The sequence below is a fragment of the Cebus imitator genome, unplaced genomic scaffold (genome assembly GCF_001604975.1).
Source record: "Cebus imitator isolate Cc_AM_T3 unplaced genomic scaffold, Cebus_imitator-1.0 Scaffold172, whole genome shotgun sequence".
NCBI lineage: Eukaryota > Metazoa > Chordata > Mammalia > Primates > Cebidae > Cebus > Cebus imitator.
In genome coordinates, this window is record NW_016107487.1 from 2,303,690 (window position 1) to 2,327,763 (window position 24,074).

At 41.9% G+C, this 24,074-nt stretch overlaps 1 protein-coding gene across 3 annotated transcripts in view; it reads left to right on the top strand.

The window, feature by feature from the left end:
* The first annotated feature begins 22,507 nt into the window (after window positions 1-22,507).
* The window catches only part of THADA (THADA armadillo repeat containing), a 365,800-nt gene continuing 364,233 nt past the window's right edge, over window positions 22,508-24,074 (top strand). For 2 of the 3 annotated variants that reach the window (XM_017544862.2, XM_017544859.2), the window contains exon 1: window positions 22,508-22,654. The gene's annotated coding sequence lies outside the window, so the exon portion shown is untranslated. The other variant, XM_017544860.2, reaches the window with a different exon arrangement.

Genomic DNA, 24,074 nt, shown 5'->3' on the forward strand with positions numbered 1-24,074 from the left:
CCCAACATGAAATAATAATATTCTCCTCTTCCACACCACTTCGTACTTTATAGCCATTTGCCTATTCTTTGTCTCTCCACACTAGCATATAAGCTCCATGAATTTTTTGTTCTGTTCGTTCCTGTTATCTCCAGTACTTAGAAATGTCTACCGCATAATAGTACCAAATAAATATTTGTTAAATAAATAAAATATGCTTTCCTAACTCCACTACACTTGGCTGCATTCATTTATTCATTCAACAAACATACTACCTTTTATTTTTCAAGCACTTGTGTTGACATCTGCTGATCAACAGTGAGGATGGCTGCCTTCAAGGAAGTTATGGGTTAGCCAGAGGGAAACACTGACAAACGGGCAATTTAACACGCGATGTGATAATGCTGTGACAGACGCTGTGGGACCGTATAGCAGGCTCATCTAGCCCATCTTGAGGCAATCAAGGTAGAATTCCTGGAGTAAGCAATGTCCTAGCAAAGGCATGAAAGACAAGGAATTAATCCAGGTGAAAAATTAGGAGAGTCAAAAGTGTTTCATGCCAGGCATGGCGGCTCGCACCTGTAATCCTTACACTTTGAGAGGCCAAGGTGGGTGGATCACTTCAGGACAGGAGTTCCAGACCAGCCTGGGCAAAAAGCAAGACCCTGCCTTAAAAATAAAAAGATAAGAGTGTTTCATGCCAAGAGAACAGTCTGCAGAAAGGTTGAGCAGTGAGGGGATGTTGCTGGACCAAAAAGCTCACCCCTCCCCAAGGTGGAGATTTGTTTCCTATATTGAGTCTCTGCACATGTTGTGCCCTCGGCTGGGAATGACTAGAATGCCACCCTGTTTACCACTTCATCACCTCTACATCCTTTACTATGTGGCTTTTTTTTCTCTCTCTCTCTTTCCAAAGTTTTTTACTTTTACTTATTTTTTTTCAGAAATGGGGTCTTGTTATTTTGGCCAGGTGGTTCTTGAACTCCCGGCCTCAATCAATCCTCCCACCTTGGCCTCCCAAAGTGCTGGGATTACAGGCATGAGCCACCATGCCCAGCCTCTTTCTCTCTCTCTTTTTAAAGGTATGATCTCACCCTGTCATCCAGGCTGGAGTGTACTTGTGCAATCATAGCTCACCGCAGGCTCGAGCCCCTGGGATCAAAGGATTATCCTGCCTCAGCCTTCCCAGTAGGTGGGATTACAGGTGTGTGCCACCACGCCCTGCTTGGCTTTTCTTGTCTCATATTAGCCAAAATAATCAATTTCTTCTTTGCCCCTTTACTATAACCAGTGTTTTCCTCCATTATATCCCTTAGCAATGTTTTTCTTTAACATTACATGGAATTCCTTAGAGAACAGAAAATATGTCTCACATATTTTGTATCTTTAGACACTAGGAACCCAAAGGGCCTGGCATAGACACTCAGTAATGAATGAGTATATGGTTAATTCTGCTTCTGCTTCGCTTGGAGAACACTGGAAAAATTCCAGGACTTTTCTGCATCAAGAAAAGAACAACGATGCCACGTCTGCAGAGTCAACAGTCAACATCTCAATTTATTTCTATATTACAGACATCAATCGAGATGGGTATAGCTATAGATACAGGTGTATCTATTTATATCTATCCATATTCTAGTGCTTGCCTGATTAGCAAAGGAGGTAAAGAACCACAGATGAAGCTTATTCCATAAATTCGTTGATATTTGTCTCCTACTAGTTCTGTGGAAGCAAAAGCTGAGATTGGCTTGACATGTAACATACTTAGGGACCACCTCCTGTGAAGGGTAGGGGAGAACATAGGATTTTAAGAAAACTGCAACGTAGACACAAAGCCTCAGCCAATGTCTTGAGGAGTCCTAGGCACATATGATCTCATTCAGAATTGTCTCACAATTACCTAAAATAGCCAGGCCTTCATGCCTAGGATGCCATCAGAACATTAGCAGGTGAATGTAGGCCTCCCAGGAAGGGAGTAACAACAGTTAAGGGAAACCTCAATGGGAGTGAAAGCCGGAGACTCTCTTTTCACCACATTCCCAGCCGCCACAGCAACACATCCTTCCTTGAAGGAGGATCCCTGAATCTACTGGAGTCTTACTCCAAAAACATACAGGCATAATTTCAAATGAGGTAGGTTATGTTTGAATTTCTCTAACAAGAATGCATATATTTAAAAAGGTTTGGAAAACATCAAAGATGTAAAATAGACATCAATATATTGGAATATATACTAAAAATACATTTTTCTCAGAGATATTATTGGCATTTGAAGCTGTTGCTTCCTTTAAATTTGATGAGCAATACTTTTATGCCAGGATTTTGGTTTACTGCATCCCATAAAACATCTCACATTTTCCATGGCAGATTGCAGATCACTCTCTCCTATGAATTTCATTTTTCCCATCCCTTTTCCATGACATTAGGAGCCTACTATCCAAACAAATCATACTTAAACTGATTCATATGGTAGCCCTACAATTTGAAGTTTAGTGTTATTCTTTTATATTATAAAATAATTTGTCTGGGCACGGTGGCTCATGCCTATCCCAGCACTTTGGGAGGCTGAGGCAGGAGGATTGCTTGAGCCCAGGAGTTAGAGACCAGCTTGGGCAAGATGATGAAACCCCGTCTCTACAAAAAATACAAAAAATAGCTGAGTGTGGTGGCACACATCTGTAGTCCCAGCGACTTGGGGGGCTGAGGTGGGAGGATCACTTGAACCTGGGAGGTTGAGGCTGCAGTGAGCCAAGACCGCACCACTGCACTCCCACCTGGACAACGGAGTGAGACTCGGTCTCCAAAAATAAATAAATAAATAAATATTTGAGCCTTTTTTAAAGCAACAAAACCAACTGATTTCTTGAAATTTAACATAATATATATTATTGAAGAAATTTACTTATAAATCTATCTCTTTTGTTTCTTCAGTTAGGGGGAAAGAAACTTATATTTTATTTGAAAAAACAACAACAGTTTTCCTCTGCATCTAATGATTGTTTTCCTCTTGGTCTCCTTTTTTCTTACCTGCATCACCCTAGACCATCCTATTCTCTGCTATTAAAAGTAATGGCAAAAATTGCAATTACTTTTGCATGAACATAATACTATTGCTCTTTCTTTAGGACTGCATTTCTTACCTGTTGTAGCCAATGCTTCAAGATTTCTTTCTTAGCTCTTTTCTTTCACAGCTTACATGGATGTTTCTACCAATAGAATCCAGAGGTCACATAGAACATACTAAGGGCTAAGTCTGCATAAAAAAGAATTAAACTTTTTTTTTTTTTGAAAGACAGAGTCTTGCTCAGGCTGGAGTGCAGTGGTGCAATCTCTGATCACTGCAGCCTTGACCTCCTGGGTTTGAGCAATTCTCTGCCTCAGCCTCCCTAGTAGCTGGGACCATAAGCATGTGCCACCACGCCTGGCTAATTTTTGTATTTTTGCAGAGACAGGGTCCTCCTATATTCCCTAGGCTTGTCTCAAATTCCTGGCCTCAAGTGATCTCCCACCTCAGACTCCCAAAGTTCTAGGATTACAGTTGTAAGCCACCACGCCCGGCCAAGAATTAAACTCTTGTAGACAATTGAAAAATAGTCTACCAGGCCCTCAAACCTAAAGGCTCTTGATGTATCAGCTGTAACATCTGTATACCCCTATGCACTTCCAGCACTAACTCTCACTCAAGCGGGTATTCTTTTTCTCTGGGTTTTTACCAGACGGCATTCAGATCCATTCAGGTCAGTTCATAAAATTCTATTGGGGCACTTGTTTGCCAGACACTATAACGGAAACTAGAAGAGTAAAGATAGTACTAGCTCTCTAGGACCCTGCCGTCTGATGGGGAGGGTCACTTGAACCTGGGAGGTTGGAAACTTGAACCTGTTGGTATGGAAACAGATCATTTCCATACAAACTTGTAAATGCTAATGAAGAGGTACATACAGTGTGCTCTCAGAGGACAAATAACAGGCACTTAGCACAATCTAGGGGTTAAGAAAGGTTTCTAGAGGCAATAACTGCTGATTTGAGTCTTAAAAGATGTGTATGAGTCAGCCAGTCCCATATTACTAGAGTATTATGTGCAGGCCACAAGGGGAGGTTGGAAAGGTAGCCCATGGGGGTAATGTGTGCCACCGAGGAGCAGCTATTCTATTCTATAGACCATGGGGACCCACTGAAGAGTTTTAAACAGAGAAGTCCCTTGGACTTTGGAAAAAACTTTGCATTGGCATGACATGAAAACTGCTCTAAAGCAGTGGTTCTTAATGTGCCTGGACAAGCAGCTTCAGCATATCCTGGAACTTGTTAGAAAAGCAAATTCTCGGGCAGGGTGTAGGGGCTCATGCCTGTAATCCCAGCGCTTTCGGAGGCCAAGGCGGGCGGATCACCTGAGGTCAGGAGTTCAAGACCAGCCTGGCCAACATGGTGAAACCCAGTCTCTACTAAAAATACAAAAATTAGCTGGGTGTGGTGGCGGGCGCCTGTAGTCCCAGCTACTTGGGAGGCTGAGGCAGGAGAATCGCTTAAACTTGGGAGGTGGAGGTTGCAGTGAGCCAAGATCACGCCACTGTGCTTTAGTCTGGGCAACAGAGTGAGACTCTGTCTCAAAAAAAAAAAAAAGCAAATTCTCAAACCGCATCCCAGACCTATTGAATCAGAAACTCTGGAAGTGGGGCCCAGCCATCAGTGTTTTAACAAGACCTCCAGGTGATTCTGCTATCAATCAAAGTTTGAGGACCATGGCTGTAAATCAGCCCGAAACCCTTGACAATGTCTGGAGCAGGGCTTAGATTAGGGTTAAGGCAGCAAAGTGCAAAATTTAAAAAGCTCCAAAATCCTCAGTAATCAAAAGAAGTAACATTTTAATACAATACATTTTAAAATAAAAATTAATACAAAAAAATCCATTATGACCAAACCATCAAAATTCTAGTTCAATTAATTACTTTTTTTGGAGACTCCATCTCTTAATAAAAGTAATTAAGACTTTTAGACTCCATCTCTTAAAAAAGGTAATTAAACTTTTTTTTAGTGGTGTAATCATAGCTCACTGTAGCCTTGAACTCCCATGCTCAAGTTATCCTCCCACCTTGGCCTCCCAAAGTGCTGGGATTACAGACGCCACTGCACCCAACCCAAAATTCTAAATAAAGGCAGGCTGTTTGTTTTTAGACTCTGCATTATTGTGCAATGGGAACAGTTGTTTTCAATCAGCTTCCCAAAGTCCACATGCTGTCACATTCCCCATCAGGCCGATTTATGGGGATTGACAAAGGCGAGTGGATAGATGGGTGACATGGGTCAGGTCCAGCTGTTGAGACCCACGCAGCACAGGACCCTCCATATTTAAAAGGGCTCCATGCTTGGTTTAATACTCTGCTGTCGCTGTTTTGAAATTCTTAGTAAGTTTTGAAGAAGAGGACCTGCCTTTTCATTTTGCACTGGGCCCTCAAAGTTTCTATGAAATTGTTCTGGGGGGTCATTTTTCCCTCCCTTCAAATTTTATACCAGCATAGTGTAAATTCAGTCTTTTTATTGTCGTTGTAGAAATTTTATTAACTTTTTCCATTTGGTTCATAATATGAGGGGACATTTTGGTAAGTGTACATAGGGCACATATTTTTTTCTTTTGCCTTAGGCACCCATGTGACTTAGCACAGTACATGTCTGGAGATATTTTTTGATTATCACAACTTGGGGGTGCTACTGGCATCTAGTGGGGAGTGGTCAGGGATGTTGCTAAACACCCTACAATGCATGGGACAGTCCCCCAGAACAAGGAGTTTTTCCATCCAAAATGTCAACAGTGCTGAGATTGATCAACTCTGCTCTACAGGGAAAGGAGATTCTTAACAGTGTCTCAAAATGGGACAGTGATAGCAAATATGGAACTATCTAGAACTCAATGGGTAATCAGCTAGGAGGAATTGGAGTCTGAGAGAAAAAAACTTCCAGAATTTTTGCTTGTTTAGGGCAAAAGTTAGTATAGCAAATTCAGGAGGAGGGAAGAGGGAGAAAGAAGCTAGGCAAAAAGAGATAGGAATTTGAGGCAGGGCATCAGATGAGGGTGTTTGAGGGCAAGCATCTGAAAGTTCTGAAGACAGAGATTTTAGAACTGTTAGCAGGTACCTCTATTGTGAACCTCTGCCCCGCCCAGCACCTCTATATTCCCGCTGCCTTAGAGAATGGCTGCCTCAGCAAAACCAGGAGACAAGAAAGGCAATTTTAGGCTTTTTAAGTCCCAAATGATTTTTCTGAAACTCATGGTGGAGAAATAGTTTTGTACATTTCAAATATTTAGGCCTAAAGAGCTCATAGGATGGAGTTCATTGTCATGCTGTAAGTAACATGCTGTAGGGACAACAGGCAAGGATCCAAGTACTTTTCCCTTTTCCCTGTGGGGAAATGATTCTACAGGTGTGGAAAGAAGAGAAACAAAAAGGATGTAGAGAAAGAAATGTCTGGGACAACAGAATTGGCTCGGGGTGCACCATGTGGACACAGGCAGAATCAGCATCAAAACCTCCCTGGGCTCCACCTAAGCAGGTACCAAGGAGATGTCTTTTCTAAATTTTTCAAGGTGCTATATCTGGGGCAATCAATACAAGATCAGCAGCCAGAGCATCCCCCAGGAATGACACCTACCTCTGGGCAGCCCTCCTTCCCAGTAGTTCAGAACAGGTGTAGGCTCCAGGGTATAGGGAAAGCCTCATCACCCATTCTTAGGTACTGAAGGGAGCCACATTCCATTGCGGATGAATGCCGAGGTGAATCTCACTGCTTTGCTTAAGTTTCATAGGCGTTTCTCTAGAATTTTTTCTAGATGGTTTTTTTCTTCTTTCTCAGGTTTTAAATCAGCAGCAGGTAAATTCAGTTTTCCTCCCAAATGTTTTCAGCTTTCTTTATTGCCATTAATAAAAGGCAACGGCCAGACACAGTGGCTCACACCTGTAATCCTAGCGCTTTGGGAGACCAAGGTGAGCAGATCGCTTGAGCCCAGGAGTTTGAGACCAGCCTGGGCAACCTGGTGAAACCTCGTCTCTACAAAGAATACAAAATTAGCCAGACATGGTGGCATGCGCTTGTAGTCTCAGCTACTTCAGAGGCTGAGGCGGGAAGATCACCTAAGCCCAGGGCGGTCAAGGCTGAAGTGAGCCATGATCACGCCGCTGCAGGCTGGATGATAGAGACCCCGTCTCAAAAAATAAAAACAATAAAATAAAAGGTAAGGATCCACACACTATGTTGCATAGCTGTAATCCCAGGGCTTTGGTGGGCTGAGGTAGGAGGATTGCTTGAGCCCAGGAGTTTGAAACAAGTCTGGGCAGCAGAGCAAGACTGTCTCAAACATAAAAAGAAAAAGCAAGGTTTTGTTTGTTTGATTTAGAGATAGGCTCTCATTCTCTTGTCCAGGCCAGAGCGCAGTGGCGTGGGCAACCTCGAACTCCTGGGCCTAAGTGATCCTCCTGCCTCCATTTCCCAAGTAGTTATGACTATGGGTGCGTGCCATCATGCCCAGCTAACTTTTTTTTTTTTTTTTTGTAGCAACAGGGTCTTCCTATCTTGTGTAGGCTGGTCGTGAACTCCTGGCCTCAAGCAATCCTCCTGCCTTGACCTCTCAAGGCATTGGGATTACAGGTGTGAGCCACCACTTCTGGCAAGAATTTTCTTTGTTGTTTACTCTTATGACATAGATTTTCTAGCTCTACGACAGTTGCTTTGTATTTCCTGGAGTTTTTAACCCCCTTTTATTTATGTATTCCTTTATTCATGTGTCCATGTATTTATTTTCTATAACTCTGCACCTCTGGGTGCCTCTGAAGGCAGAGATGTCATCTTGTTCAACATTACATCTCCTGACCTTGGCACAGTGCCCAGAACATAGTAGGGGTCTGTAGTGGGTGTTGTAGGGCACTGCCTAGATCCCCACTTTTAGGACCAAGTCACTCATCCCCCTAGATGCAGCTCTGTTACAGCTCACAACAAATCCAATAACTGGTGGATAAAGAAGTATAGAGGCTCAGTGCCTTCGCCAAGCCAACACCAGAGCTCCCAGTAAGACTGGCTGAGGCCACTGTTGCAAATTCATTCCAGTTCAACTCTTTCTGACCAGTTCTGTTTCCCTCATCCCCTTACAAGGGTGATCCTCAAGAATGTTCCCCAGTAACCCTCCCTAAGCAAATCTCTGCCTAGAATCTGTTTCCTGGGAAGCCAATCTAAGACAGTGCTTAATAAATATTTGTTGAATAAATGGATGAATAGTCTCTTCCATTGTAAACTATGCGGTTCCTCACCCTGAGCAGAGAGATAGTGGAAAACCTCTGACTTTTATTTGTGTATTCAACATTTTATTTTCTCATCTCAGGCCCTAAAAGTCAGAGCCCAGCCTCAAATCATTCACCCGACCCTGGGGTCATGCATGACTTTCGTATGATGATAGTATCCATACTGAGTTGTTGCAGTTATGTTGTCATTTGACCACCAGATGGCAGAGGTGACACTTGGAAAGCCTCCCTTTCTGGCCCTGGGTCGCCTATTCCAGGATTTAACATTAAAGCCAAATTACCCATTTAGTGCCATTAATTCCCAAGCCCTTGTAATTATGGCATTGTTTCATTTTGTAGGAAAGTGTCACTGCCACAATTGGCTCATTTGCATATAAAAAGGAGAGTTTGGAATATAATGGAAAGAGCCCCGGACTGAGCATCAGAATCACTGCACACCAGCCACTTATTCCATTTGAACGTGTTTCTTCATCTCAAAAAAAAAAAAAAAAAAAAAAAAAAAAGAGAGAATTCCAGCCCTGCGTGCTTCACAGGTCTTTTGTGAGGAATAAATGAAAATTACTGGGGTTGGAAGAAGAGGCCTGATTGCAGTTCTCCCTAGTCCGGGAGAGCTCCGAGTATGGGAAGCGGGATCCAGTCCGTGTGGGTCGAGGGGTACTGCCTGGGTTCCTAGGCTCTCTTGAGGCTCAGACCTCGGGGTAAAGGAAAGCTAGTATAGCAGCTCCTGAAATGCTGCAATACGGATTTTAGAAAAAGAATACTCCGTTGTCTTATAGGCAATGTAGGAAGGACAGTAAAGTAGGGTAAATTTTATAAGTCACCTAGCTCAATCGAAAGTTAGTACTAGTGACATCAGGTCAGGATGAGGACACATCTTTATCCACTTGTTTTTTACATAAAGCTATATGATTTTTTTTTTTTTTAACCAGAACATCCCAGAGTTTACACATTCAAATAAGATTAGTCCGCTTTAGAGAAATCACCTTAGGGGGCATATATTTGTTTCTTCAAAAATTAGTATAGTTTCTAATATTTTTGGAAATCCTTTTGATTATGGATTTTTAAACATTCTCTGCAGCTTCCTTAATGCCATAGACATCTTTATTCTTTGGAACTGGATTTCATTTTCAGAAACCACCAGCAATAATTTGAAGACTTGGCAGTTGTGATAGGGGGTGGGGGCGGTGATCAATTCATTAGATAGACAAAAGCAAGGCTGGGCCATAAATAACGAGGCTGATTTTCTTATGTCATCAAAATACACAAAACAATGGCAAAAAAAAAGTTTTGTAAGCTCAAAGCAGTTGCAAGAAAATTAAAATAAGTGTGAACGGTCACACTAATCTGAACATGCAAATTTTGGAGTGTAGTTTCAACCAATTAGGCAGCAAATATTTTTATCTTTCTGCAAGTTAGGGCTTTCTTTACCAGGGACGTGGACAGTAATTTATGGATCAGATAGTGAGAGAAATATGAAACATAAGGAGAGATTTACTAGACATAGGAGACCTTTATAACACACATCTCCACTGGAGATTTACCTTCTGGAGGGAGATTTACCTCCTAGTAAATTTGGAGGTATGAATTTACTTTTCAAGGGGTGCGAGTGATATGGTTTGGATGTTTTGTCCTCTCCAAATCTCATGTTAAAACGTAATCCCAAAGTTGGAGGTGGAGCCTTGTGGAGGTATTTGGGTGATGGGGGCAGGTTCATCATGAATGGCTTGTTGCCCTCCGCATGGTAATGCGTGAATTCTTGCTCAGTTAGTTTATGCAAAAGCCTGGCTCCTCCCACCTCGCTCTCTCTTGCTCCCTGTCTTGCTATGTGACATGCTGGCTCCCCCTTCACCTTCCACCATGATTGTGTTTCCCGAAGCCTCACCAGAAGCAGATGCCAGCGCCATGCTGCTTATACAGCCTGCAGAACCATAAGCCCAGATAAACCTCTCTATAAATTGCCCAGCCCTGGGTACCCCTTTATAGCAACACAAAGGGACTAACACCAGGGATGAGACCTGGATAGTGGAGACATCCCAGGTTGGTAAAGTGGTACACTGGGTTTACCTTTCCCCAGAAGAAATGTATTTATGTTGCAAAGGGTTAAAGTAAAAACCCAGGAATCTTCCCATTGTGTTTCCAGAGAAACTCTCAGAAGAAGAGAGTTTAGCTGCTTCTCCCTTCTACATAAACACTTAGATTAAATTTGAGGGGATCCTTATTTATAATACATACTACTTACATGTAGAGTTTTGTTCAGTCACCCCCCATTGTGTCATTAAGGGATAAGAATTTGGGTCTGGAGGAACCATGGGGTTGTTGTTGGCTGTAAGCAAATAACAATAATCTGCTCTGCTCCAGAAGTCTTATGTGTGCATACAGAATAATATTAGTTAATATGGATATTAAAAACTTAACACAATAACAAGTGGGGTGGCTCACATGTATAATCCCAGCACTTTGGGAGGCTGAGGCCAGCAGATTGCCTGAGCTCAGGAGTTTGAGACCAGCCTGGGCAAGATGGAGAAACTCCATCTCCACGAATTAAAAAAATAAATTTTAAAAAAGCTGGGGTATGGTGGCGCCTGCCTGCAGTCCCAGCTACTCCGCAGGCTGAGGTGGGAGGATCACTTGAGCCCATTGAGGTCGAGATTGAAGTGAGTCGTCGTCACAACCATTGCTCTCCAGACTGAGTGACAAAGTGAGACCCTGTCTCAACAACAACAAACCCCAACACAATATTTACCTTTTTCAAAAGATTGGAACTGTGTTTTATACACTGTCTTCTCTCTTTGCAGCGCCCTGGTAGAATGGAATTCTACTGTCAAAAATGAAGTGAAACTTTTCCATCTCTTCCTGTCCCAGGGGTTCCTTCTTTAGATGTCCTCAAAAAACCATAGTAATGAGCTACTAGTCTCCTCTCCCACAGAGAGGGCTAAGAATTGGCCTTGCCATATAAACAGATGTTTCTGAGTTGGGAAATAATGTGGAGATATAAGAATCTTTGTGCAACAAGAATGAAACAAAAACTTTCTTTTCAAAAGCATTTTAATCAAATATGTACTATGCATTTTAAATTTTTATTTATTTATTTATTTTGAGATGGAGTCTTACTGTGTTGCCCAGGCTGGAGTGCAATGGCCTGATCTCAGCTCAATGTACCTCGTTCAAGCGATTCTCCTGCCTCAGCCTCCTGAATAGCTGGGATTACAGGTGCCCGCCACCACGCACGGCTAATTTTTGTATTTTTTTTTTTAGTAGAGATGAGGTTTTATCATGTTGATCAGACTGGTCTCAAACTCCCGACCTCAGGTAATCTGCCCGCCTCGGCCTCCCAAAGTCCTGGGATTAAATAGGCGTGAGCCACTGTGCCCAGCCATGAATTTTAAATTTTTATATGCTTAAAAGAAAAAATCTAGACAAATTAAATTTAACAGAGTTTGGGTAAGGATGATTCTCAAATTGGGCAGTCCCCAGAAGCATAATAGGTTCAGGGTGATCCCAGGGCTTTGGCATGGTTGGATAACATTTATGGACAGAAAAAGAAAAGTGACTTGTAGAAGTGATGTACAGAAGCAGCTGGATTGGTTACAGCTGGGCATTTGCTTTATTTGAACCTGGTTTGAATAATTGGCTGCTTGTGATTTTTTGAGACTCTGCTACTTAAGAGATCAGATATACAGTCTATTAAACATCAAGTTAGGTTACAACTAGCTAAGTATGGAGAAAACACTAGGCCAAACTTAAAATATGTAGGGAGGCCAAACTCAATTTAACAAAACAGGTTTCTATCTGCGCCCAGCACAACCACTGGCTTTAAGACGACAGTAATATGATCCAAATGGTAAAAAATGGCAGCTCTGTGGTAATTTGGGCATGTTCTAATTAGCAACCCTACAACTTATAAAAACAGGCCTTAAAGGTTTATTAAGCCAGTGTTAGAACATTAAAGAAAGTTTAAACAAAAATTCACTCATAATCTTACTGGCCTGACAAACTGCTTTTCTAAGCCCATTCTTTTCCAAACCTTGTTCACGGCACCCATTCTTTCATAAAGTTGAAAATACAATGTATATACAATCTTCTATTTGAATATTTTAGGTCATATTATTTTATAACTATTTTTACTTATTTCTAAATTTTGATATGAAAAATGCAAGCAACAATATGGATGAATTTAAAAACACAGTATTGAGCAATTTTGTGAACAAAGTAATTTTCTATTTGATAGTTGTATTTCATAATAAATTCAGTATATTATTTCAACTGAGCTGACAAATTATTCTAACATACTTTTGCATCTCTGTATAAAGACTTGTTTTGTGTACTTTTCTATATCAATGCCATATTTCACATTAAAAATATGCTATCATTAAAACAATCCAGAAATACAAAGCATAGACAATGAGGGTTCCCTGTAATTTCACTCCCAGAAGAAATGTTGTCTATAGCATGTGAATACTCATCTCAGCTCTGCTCCTTATTAAAAGGTGGAAATACTTCTGTAGTTTGCTGCCACACAGTGGTAAAGTAAGCAGCATTGCAAACTGCCACTTCAGAGGAATTGGTGGCCAGTTTAACTCCAATTCTCAGAGCTACTCAAGCTGGGCACTGTGCTGGGCACTAGGAATCTAAAGATGGTGTCCAACGTGGAAAAGTTTGTAAATTACTAGGAAGGCCAACAAGCACATGAATAATTACTATGGACTGACAAACTAATGATGCTATCACTGAGACAAATCTAAGTACCATGGAGAATAGGAATTTCTTGTCAGGTTTCATTGAGGAGGTAAAATTTGAGATGGAGCCTCAAGTGTGAGGAAGTTTCTCAGGTGAGAGTAAGAAAGACTTCCTAGCAGAGAGGATGGTCGATGAAATGATGCTTTCAGGGAATATTGAGGTCACTCAGGTGGGAACTTGGTGTATGGAGAAGGAACAGACAACAGCAACGACGTATTCTTATGTGGGAAGGGATTGTGCAGCTTTTTGGGGGGGGGTTGTTGTTGTCATTATTGTTGTTTGAGATGGAGTCTAGCTCTGTCACCCAGGCTGGAGTGTGGTGGCATGATCTTGGCTCACTGCAGCCTCTGCCTCCTGGGTTCAAGCGATTCCCCTGCCTCAGCCTCCCTAGGAGCTGGGATTACAGGCTCCTGCCACCAAGGCTGGCTAATTTTTGTAGTTTTAGTAGGCTCGGGGTTTCACCATGTTGGCTAGGTTAGTCTCGAACTCCTGACCTCAAGTAATCTGCCCACCTTAGCCTCCCAAAGTGTTAGGATTACAAGCATGAGCCACAGTGCCCGGGCCCTCAGGAAGGGATTGTTTAGGAAGAGAAAGTTTGAGGAACATCTAAAATGCTTCCTAAAATCAACCTAGTTTTATGTTTAAATTCTATGCTGTCTTATATGAAAATGTGTCATTAAAGATAAATAACTTTGTAAGAAAACATTAACATTATTGTTTCTTTAACTCTATGGAAATTGTATTCAAATAAATCATAAATAAGTCATTCCTTAGTTATGATCCCTTAGTGCATTTTAAGCAGCAAGGGAAATCTGCAAAGGTGTTATCGTTAGTACGGGATATGGTTTGGATCTTACATTGAAATGTAATCCCCTGTATTGGAGGTGGGGCCTGGTAGGAAGTGTTTGGATCATAGGGGCATATCCCTCATGAATGGCTTAGCTCATCCCCTTAGAGATAAGTGAGTCAGTTCCGGAAAGATCTGGTTTTGTAAAAGTGTGGGGCACCTACCTCCCCCCACATACTCTCTCTCTCTCTCTCTCTCTCTCTTGCTTATGCTTTAGCCATGCAATGTGCCTATTCCGTCTGCCTTCCATCATGATTGTAAGCTTCCTGAGGTCTCCCTAGAAGCAGATACTAGATAATGCTGGTGCAATGCTTTCTGGACACCCTGCAGAACTATGAGCCAATTATACCCCCTTTAAAAAAAAATTAATTCTGCAGCCTCAGGCATTTTTTTTAAAGATGAAATCTTGCTCTTGTCGCCCAGGCTGGGGTGCAATGATGCGATTTCAGCTCACTGCAACCTCCACCTCCTGGGTTCAAGCAATTTTCCTGCCTCAGCATCCTGAGTAGCTGGCATTACAGGTGGCCATCACCATGCCAAGCTAATTTTTGTAATTTTAGTAGAGATAGGGCTGCACCATATTATCCAGGCTGGTGTTGAACTCCTGACCTCAGGTGATCCATCCGCATTGGCCTCCCAAAGTGCTGGGATTATAGGCGTGAGCTACCATGCCCCAGTGTCAGGTATTTTTTATAGCAATGCAAGAATGGCCTAATGCATTATGGTAGCCAGCCTCCAAAATGGCCCTCCAATGATACTGGCTTCCTGGTATGCACACCTTTATGAAGTGCCTCCCTCGCTGAATAGAGTTGATCTTTGTAACTAACAGGATACTGTCAAAATGATGCTGTGTTGCTTTGTGGCTAGGCCATTAAAGTCACTGACGCTTCTATCTTGTATTCTCTTGCTTATTCACTATGTTGTAAGATGGCTCAAGCAACTGGGAAGAGGTCCATGTAGGGAGGAGCTGGAGGCTTGTATCAGCAACCAGCACCAAGAAGTCAGGCAGTCAGCTTGGATGCTGATTCTTCAGCCTCAGCCAAACCTTCAGGGGACCATAGCCCCAGCCAACATTTTCACTGAAACCTCTTGAGAGACTCCTAGCCGGATGCACCCAGCCAAATTGAATTTCTAACCCATGGAAAATGAGATAATAAGATAATACATGTTTATTGTTTTAAGATAGATAAATAGATATATAAGTAATAGTACAATACTTTGCTTTCTTTCACTGACTTGGGGCCAAACATTAAATAATAAAATATTCATATTCATAGCTCTAGTATATACTTTTGGGCTTCATTTTAGATATAAAACTATTCAGGCAGGGCGTGGTGGCTCACTACTGTAATCCCAGCACTTTGGGAGGCCGAGGCAGGCAGATCACCTGAGGTCGGGAGTTTGAGACCAGCCTGACCAACATGGAGAAACCCTGTCTCTACTAAAAATACAAAATTAGCCAGGCATGGTGGTGCATGCCTATAATCCCAGCTGCTAGGGAGACTGAGGCAGGAGAATCACTTGAACCTGGGAGGCAGAGGTTGTGGTGAGCCGAGATTGTGCCACTGCACTCCAGCCTGGGCAACAAGAGCGAAACTCCGTCTAAAACAACAACCACCACAACAAAACTATTCAATAAGGCTTTTTATGGGGGATTGCTTAAATATACATGGGACCATGCATTTTTCACAGAGTTCCATACATGATCATTTTGGGAGATGTAAGAGTGACTATGAAGCTGGGAAACACTATTACGTTTTTCTGTATGGAAAATAATACCTGGGAGAGAACCTTACTTTTGACCAGTCAGTCATGCTGCTTCTGAAGTCTTGGTTGATGGAGAGACCTTCATGAACAGGTAGTGATTATGTAGGCAATTAAAGCCTTTTTCTTTGTGGTCTTAAAAGGTCAAATTTTACTTATTTAAATGTCCATTCAAATGTAAAAGAATCTTAATAATTACATATAAAATTATGTCATTAAATAATAATAAATTTTTTTGGTAGAGACAGGGTGTCTCTCTGTTGCCCAGACTGGAGTGCAGTGGCTATTCACAGGTGGATCAGCCTCGAACTTCTGGGCTCAAACAGTCCTCCTGCTTTGGCCTCCCAAGTAGCTGGGATTACAGTCAGAAGCCACTGAGCCCAGCTCTAAATAATTATTATTTTCAAAATTTCCTTTTCTAATTGAGTGGAAGATATTATTTTAACAGGTACCAATTTACAATGCTAAACTACATTGAAGAAAATGTGGACAGAAGGATTACTTTTTATGATTTTATCTAGTCTACTGTTACTATGTCAAGTATTTTCTCTTTCCTTCTCTTTCTTTCTTTCTTTCTTTCTTTCTCTCTTTCTCTCTTTCTCTCTCTTTCTTTCTCTCTCTCTCTCTCTTTCTTTCTTTCTTTCCTTCCTTCCTTTCTTCTTTCTTTCTTTCTTTCTTTCCTTCTTTCTTTCTTTCTTTCTTTCTCTCTTTCTTTCTCTCTTTCTTTCTCTCTTTCTCTCTTTCTTTCTCTCTTTCTTTCTCTCTTTCTTTCTCTCTTTCTTTCTTTTTTTGATCTAGAATCTCCCTCTGTCACCCAGGTTGGAGTGCAATGGTGTGATCTCGGCTCACTGTAACCTCTGCCTCCCGGGGTTCAAGTGATTCTCCTGCCTCAGCCTCCTGAATAGCTGGGACAACAGGCACCTGCCACCATGGCTGGCTAATTTTTGTATTTTTAGTAGAGACAGGGTTTCACTACGTTGGCCAGGCTGGCCTCAAACTCCTGATCTTAAGTGATCCACCCGCCTTGGCCTTCCAAAGTGTTGGGATTACAGGCATGAGCCCCTCATCCAGCCTTGTCAAGTGTTGTCATTTACACTTTTATATATTAAGGATCCTTAAAAATTTCTTTGGAACATATGTTTACAAATAAGATACACAGTTACTTTATAAAAGTTTGTAGTTCAAATTCATGCTGACAAACCTCAAGCAGAGAATTAAAGTGGTCTCAGGTTGATAGTGCCACCAGGTGCCTAGCAAAAATGAGGATATCTTCTTCAAAGATGTCACTATTTCAATCTTTAAAACCAAACCCTTGTTACCTGGAAATAATTGGGGTTTGGCTGTCTGGCAAGTAACAAATGACTATGAGAAGGCAGGTTTTTTTTGTTTTTTTTTAGAACTTTATTTATTTATTTTTAATTTTTTCCCCCATAAATTATTGGGGTACAAGTGGTATTTGGTTACATGAGTAAGTTCTTTAGTGGTGCTTTGTGAGGTTTTGGTGCACCCATCATCTGAGCAGTATACACTGCACCATATTTGTTGTCTTCTATCCCTTGCCTCCCTCCCATCCTTTCCCCCAAGTCCCCACAATCCATTGTGTCATTCTTATGCTTTGTGTCCTCATAGCTTAGGTCCCACATATCAGTGAGAACATTCCATGTTTGGTTTTCCATTCCTGTTACTTCACTTAGAATAATAGTCTCCAATCTCATCCAGATTGCTGCAAATGCTATTAATTTATTCCTTTTCACAAGTGAGCAGTACTTCATCATATATATATGTATATATATGTTTCTTTACCCACTCATTGATTGACGGGCATTTGGGTTGGTTCCAAGATTTTGCAATTGTGAATTGTGCTGCTATAAACATGCATATGCAAGTGTCTTTTCTGCATAATGACTTCTATTCCTCTGGGTAGATATCTAGTAGTGGGACTGCTGGATCAAATGGTAGTTCTACTTTTAGTTCTTTAAGGAATCTCTACACTGTTTTCCATAGTGGATGTATTGTACTAGTTTACATTCCCACCAGAAGTGTAGAAGTGTTCCCTGATCACCGTATCCACACCAACATCTACTGTTTTTTGATTTTTTTGACTATGGCCGTTCTTGTAGGAGTAAGGTGATATTGCATTGCAGTTTTTATTTGCATTTCCCTGATCATTAGTGATGTTGAGCATTTTTTTGTGTTGGCCATTTGCATATATTCTTTTGAGAACTGTTTATTCATGTCCTTAGGTCACTTTTTGATGAGATTGTTTGTTTTTTTCTTACCAATTTGTTTGGGTTTGTTGTAGATTCTGGATATTTGCCCTTTGTCGGATGTATAGATCGTGAAGATTTTCTCCCACTCTGTGGGTTGCCTGCTTAAACTGCTGACTGTTCCATTTGCAGTGCAAAAGTTCTTTAGTTTCATTAAGTCCGAACTATTTATCTTTATCTTTATTGCATTTGCTTTTGGGTTCCTGGTCATGAAATCCTTGCCTAAGCCAATGTCAGGAAGGGTTTTTCCAATGTTATCTTTTAGAGTTTTTGTAGTTTTAGGTCTTAGATTTAAGTCCTTAATTAATCTTGAGTTGATTATCGTATAAAGTGAGAGATGAGGATTCAGTTTTATTCTCCTACATGTGACTAACCAATTATCCTAGCATCATTTGTTGAAGAGGGTGTCCTTTCCCAATTTTATGTTTTTATTTGCTTCGTTGAAATTCAGTTAGCCATAAATATTTGGGTTTATTTCTGGGTTCTCTATTCTGTTCCATTGGTCTATGGGCTGATTTTTAAACCAGTACCACGCTGTTTTGGTGACTCTGGCCTTATAGTATGGTTTGAAATCAGGTAGTGTGTTGCCTCCAGATTTGCTCTCTTTGCTTAGTCCTGCTTTGGCTATGTGGGCTCTTTTTTGGTTTCATATGAATTTTAGAATTGGTTTTTCTAATTCTGTGAAGAGTGATGGTGGTATTTCAATGGTGATTGCATTGAATTTGTAGATTGCTTTTGGCAGTATGATCATTTTCACAGTATTGATTCTACCCATCCATGAGCATGGGATGTGTTTCCATTTGTTTGTGTCGTCTATGATTTCTTTCAGCAGTGTTTTGTAGTTTTCCTCATAGAAATCTTTTGCCTCCTTGGTTAGGTATATTTCTAAGTATTTTTTTTTAAGCTATTGTAAAAGAGGTTGAGTTCTTGATTTAATTCTCTGCTTAGTCGCTGTCAGTGTATAAAAGAGCTACTAATGTGTGTACATTAATCTTGTATCTGGAAACTTTGCTGAGTTCTTTTATCAGGAGAACGTAGGTTTTGATTAACAGGAGTTTTTTTACCTGGCACAGATAAGGGGGACACTGGGAGAATTTTTTAAAGCAGTGTTTTCCTAAGGGAAAGTGATGGAGGGTTTTATTGGGTGAGAGAAAGGGGAGTGTAGAGGAGGGGTCCCAGTTGTGTAGATGTAGTGAGTCACTACGTTAGTACATTTGGGGTGGAGACTTTAGTAATGAGGAAAGTTTACTTGGGTTTATCTGTAAATTGTCAGGGTCTGTCAGAAGTTAGTTTCTTTCTTTCTTTTTATTTTTTTAGAGACAGGGTGTTGCTCTGTCACCCCAATCTGGAATGCAGTGGTCTGATCATGGCTCACTGCAGCCTCCAATTCCTGGGCTCAAGCAATCCTCCCATCTCAGCCTCCTGAGTAGCTAGGACTACACCTGGCTAAATTTTTTTTTTTTTGGTAGGGACAAGGTCCTGGCCTTGTGCGATTCTCCTGCCTCTGCCTCCCAAAGTGCTGAGTTTACAGACACAAACCACCACACCTCTACAGAAGCTGATTCTGACATCAGGGTGACCACATTTTACAGAGGGTTTCCAGAAACTAGGCTGCAGGACAGCATGCTGTAAAGCAAGCTGATTGTTTAAGTTGATTACATTTCTAGAATCTCTGGAGACCCTGCCTGTCTGCTGACATCTTCTCTTGCCCCTACTTCCTCCAGGTGTTACCACTGCACTTATCTGCCCCTCGTGTAACAGAAGGACTAGAAGGAGTTGCTTCTACTTGATCTTGCCGATTCCTCTCTTCCCAGTCTCTTTTAAACCCATTCAAATCTGCGCCAAGTAAACTTTGGCAATGTCATCCTTCCAGGTGCTCAGGCCAGAAACTTTGGACTCATCTTTGACTCATTTCTTCATACCCACATTCTATCCCTCAGAAAATAATTGTTAGCTCTGCTTTCACATTAGATCCAAAATCTGTCCACTTTTTGCTCTCCACTGCTACTGCCCTGGTCGGTACCACCTGCATCCTGCCTGCCTAGTTCATGGCAGCAGCCTCACTGGGCTTCCTGCAGGCTCTACAGTCTCTCTTTTTGTTTTTTTCTTTTTTGAGATGGAGTCTCACTCTGCAGCTCAAGCTGGAGTGCAGTGGTGCCATCTTGGCTCATTGCAATCTCTGCCTCCGGGGCTCAAGTGATTCTCGTGCCTCAGTCTTCCGAGTAGCTGCGACTACAGGCAAACACCACCACGCCCAGCTAATTTTTTCATATTTTTGTAGAGACGAGGTTTCACGTTGCCCAGAGTGGTCTCGAACTCCTGAGCTCAGACTATCCACCCACTTCGGCCTCTCAAAGTGCTGGGATGACAGGCATGAGCCACTGTGCCCGATCTACAGTCTCTTCTTAACAAAGTAGCTCCAGTGATTATTTTGAAACGTAAATAGTTATTCTTTTGCACACTCTTCACTTCACTTAAAAGTGAAAGTCAGAGTCCATAAAATAATGTGGAAGCCTTTCATAATCCGAAGCCCCTTGTCCCATTCCTTACTACTTACCTCCCTTGGCTCTCGCCACTCTTCCCTCCTTGCTATTCTCCCAAAAGGCAAGCCCTGCTCTGGAAACTTTGTACTCCCTCTGTACTGAACGTTTCCCCTTCCCCAAGTGTCTACGTCTCTTGCAGATCTTTATTCCATGAGGCCTACCTTGATTACCCTATTTAAAGTTGCAGCATATCTCCCATATACTCTCACCTTGCATTCCCCTATTTTTTCCATGGTGGTGTTTAATTGAACAAAATACGGCCTGAGACAGCCTCTGTACTTCCATATTTGAGTCCTTGAGGATAAACCATAACCTAACTTAGTAGATAGACAAGACTGAAAACCTAATTTAGGAGTATGCTTCTATAACAATAGTTGAGTCTCAGCCAATCCCAGCAGCCATACTTCAACTATTCTATACAATGCTGACTGTTCAAACTGTGTTCAGGTAAGGCAAACGCCAAGCTGTGACCCACCCAGCTGCTTCTGTACCTCACTTCTGTTTTCTGTACATCAATTTCCTTTTTTTGTCTACAAATTTGCTCTGACCACGAGGCATCCCTGGAGTCTCTCTGAATCCGCTGTGATTCTGGAGGCTGCCCGATTTGTGAATCATTTTTTCCCCTTGCTCAATTTAACTGTAAGTTTAATTTGAAGTTTTAACAATAATTTCAACTTTCAGCAGATGTTTATGATGTTTGCCTCCTATCCCACCTCCTACTGCGTAGGGTGAAGAGTCGCAGTGTCTGCTGCTTTAAAACGGTTAGGTCAGAACAAAAAAAAAAAAGAGTTGGGAACCACTAAGTTATATAATTATTTCAGTAGGCCTGGAACAATATATATATATATATTTAAAAAACAGACTTGAAAATGGCTAAAATAAATTTTGTTATGCGTATTTTACCATAATTTAGAAAAAGGAAATAAAGAAAATCTCACAGCTCCTGTAAAGTAATATTTCAAGGATTTTTTTTCCAGTTTTGTGTGAGTACTTGTATATCCACGGTTCCAAAGTCTACAATCTATTTCTTACTATCAGTTCGGGTCAAAAATATGAGAAAAAAATACGGTATAGAACCATTTGCACACACTCACCAGCTGACATGCACAACATAGTTCACAGCAGCATTGTTAGAGCAAAAGCTGGAAATAATCCAAATGTTGAGGCAGCAGGATGGATACATAATGAAGTATATTAAACAATGGAAAGTTATGCAACAGTGAATGAAGAACTACAGCCACCAGCTTTTATGTAGGTGAATATGAAAAGCAATGCTGAAAGAAGCAAACTGCTGGATAATACAGACATAATTCCATAAAGTTCAAAATTGAACAAAACAAGATAGTGATACATACATATGTAGTAAAACTACAAAGAAAAACAAGGCAAGGTGATATTAAAAATTCAGAAAATCATTAAAAACTTAAGTCATTAACGTTTACGGAACTGTTTCTATTTCCCCAGTACTCCTGAAGACAGCATCATGTCTATTTCCTGATCTTGCTCCCTGTCGCAGCTCCCAGTGGCCCTTAATCATTGTATTTATTTTCCAAGGACTGAACCATCTGACAATTTGTATGCGCTGCGTAATTAACGTATCCTCAGTAGGGGATAACTTTCCAGGCTAGCGCCTCGCGACGCTCTGACAATAGAGTTCATTAACTATTTATTGAATGAATAAATGCACTTTGACACAAGTTAGTTCAGCACTTCTCATTTTAGTCCGAATTCTTCTCCGGGCTTCCGTTTAGTCGCCACCCAATACCCCTGCCCTATCTCGCACGCTCTAAACTCCCTGGACTCGTTTCCGAGTGCCGGACGCAGTTTTCTCCTAGACTCTGCATTAGGCCAACAGAGTGGGAGAAAGGTGGAAGGTCTGGGCTGGGACAAAAGCGCTTCCCGTACGTCCAGGCCTGTGAGGAGGATGCGGTGGGCGCCGTCCCAAGAGGACCCGTCAGCCCTAACGCCACGAGAAACGCAAGGCACTGAAAGAGAAGCCACGCATTAACCAAACCCGGAACGTCACGGCCTCGCCGAACTCCTGATTGGAGAAGCTGCATTTGGTCAATTCTCGCGATGACTCCCACAGGTTACCCCTCCCTCCCTCCCTTCGCCGTGACCCGGTAGTCGACAGCTGACTGCTTGCGAGCTTCGGAGACGCGGTAGCACTAGATCAGCTTCCGGGACTCGACCAGACGCCTGCGACTCTTCTCAGACGTCCACGAGCACGAGGTTTGGCTCCCAGGTGTTCTGCCTGCCAGACCCGCGGTAGCGCGAGACCCTTCACCTCTCGGCTCGGCCAGTTTTGCTAGGGCCGCCTTGCGAGCCGCATCGATTCTCATCTTTTAGTATCGCCAGGATTCGGCGGCTGTGAAATTGGTTTCCGGTCGCCAAGGTCTCCATGGAGACAGCACTTTAACCACTTTCTCCCACTGTCTTTCCTCGATTCCACGTGGTTCAGAAATCGCCCAGAGAATGTTTGTGGGAGTCAGCCAGGAAGGTGTAGAGTGAGGCAGCGTTCTAAAGGGAAGCAGTAAGTGGGACCTAGGAGTGTAATTTACTGGGCACCTTCTGGCCTTGCGATAGACACGGGATTTACTTCCTTGGGGAGCCCGGTTCTTCAGGACACACGTTTAGGCATCCTTTGAGCAGGCATAATTACCGAATCTGCTTTTGTGTAACCTTCAGAGTTGCAAGATCAAATCCTCCTGTAAACTTGCTTACCTTTCACCAGAGAATAGTCTCCCTAGTTACGTTTCCCAGTCTCTTCTGGCTTTGTACGATGGTCACTTACTGAGGAAGCGTGCCTCAGTTCCTCTAGATCTGACCATCCCTTTACAAATTACCCTGTTGTCAACACTTTTCTAGTTGGGTCCATTTTTCGTTAAGTGGTTGATCACCTGCCGTTACTGTATCGACTTCTTACTTTCCAAACCATAGGTTCTTAAGATGTAGAATGTTACTTAGATGTAGAATGGATTTTAGATACTAGGTAGTCCACCTTCCTGCCCTTAAAGACATATATCCCTTCTAGAACGTCTTTGACAAATGTTTGTTAATTTGTTTATTCATCAAGTGTTTATTAAACACCTACTATGTGCCAGGTACTGGTTTAGGAATTGAGACTTCAAACGTGAACAAAACAGATTAAGGTTACTGCCTTCATTGTTTGCTACTAAGGTAGACAGACAATATATAAATGTACAAGTTAGTGTAATTTCTGGTAGTAGTAAGTGCTGTGAAGAAAATTAGCAGAAATGGTGTGTATGTGTGTTGGATTGGTGGCATTTTTGATAGAGTTGTCATGGAAGGCTTCTAGGAGGTAACATTGCAGCAGAAACATGAATGGTGAGAAGGAGTCAGCCTTGCACAGATGTGGAATGAACATTAAGGGGCAGAGATAATTGGGAAGTGTAAAACCTCTTAGATGGGAATAAGAGCATCAGAAGTGCAAAGTTCTTGAGATGGTGAGGAGGAGATTGGTTTGAGATGAAGAGTGGAGGAAGGCAGGGCCAGATTATTTAGGGCCTTGAAGGGCAAAATCTTTTTTTTTCTTTTCTTTTGAGATGGAGTTTCTCGCTCTTGTTGCCCATGCTGGAGTGCAGTGGTGCGATCTCAGCTCACTGCAATCTCTTGCCTCCTGTGTTCAAAC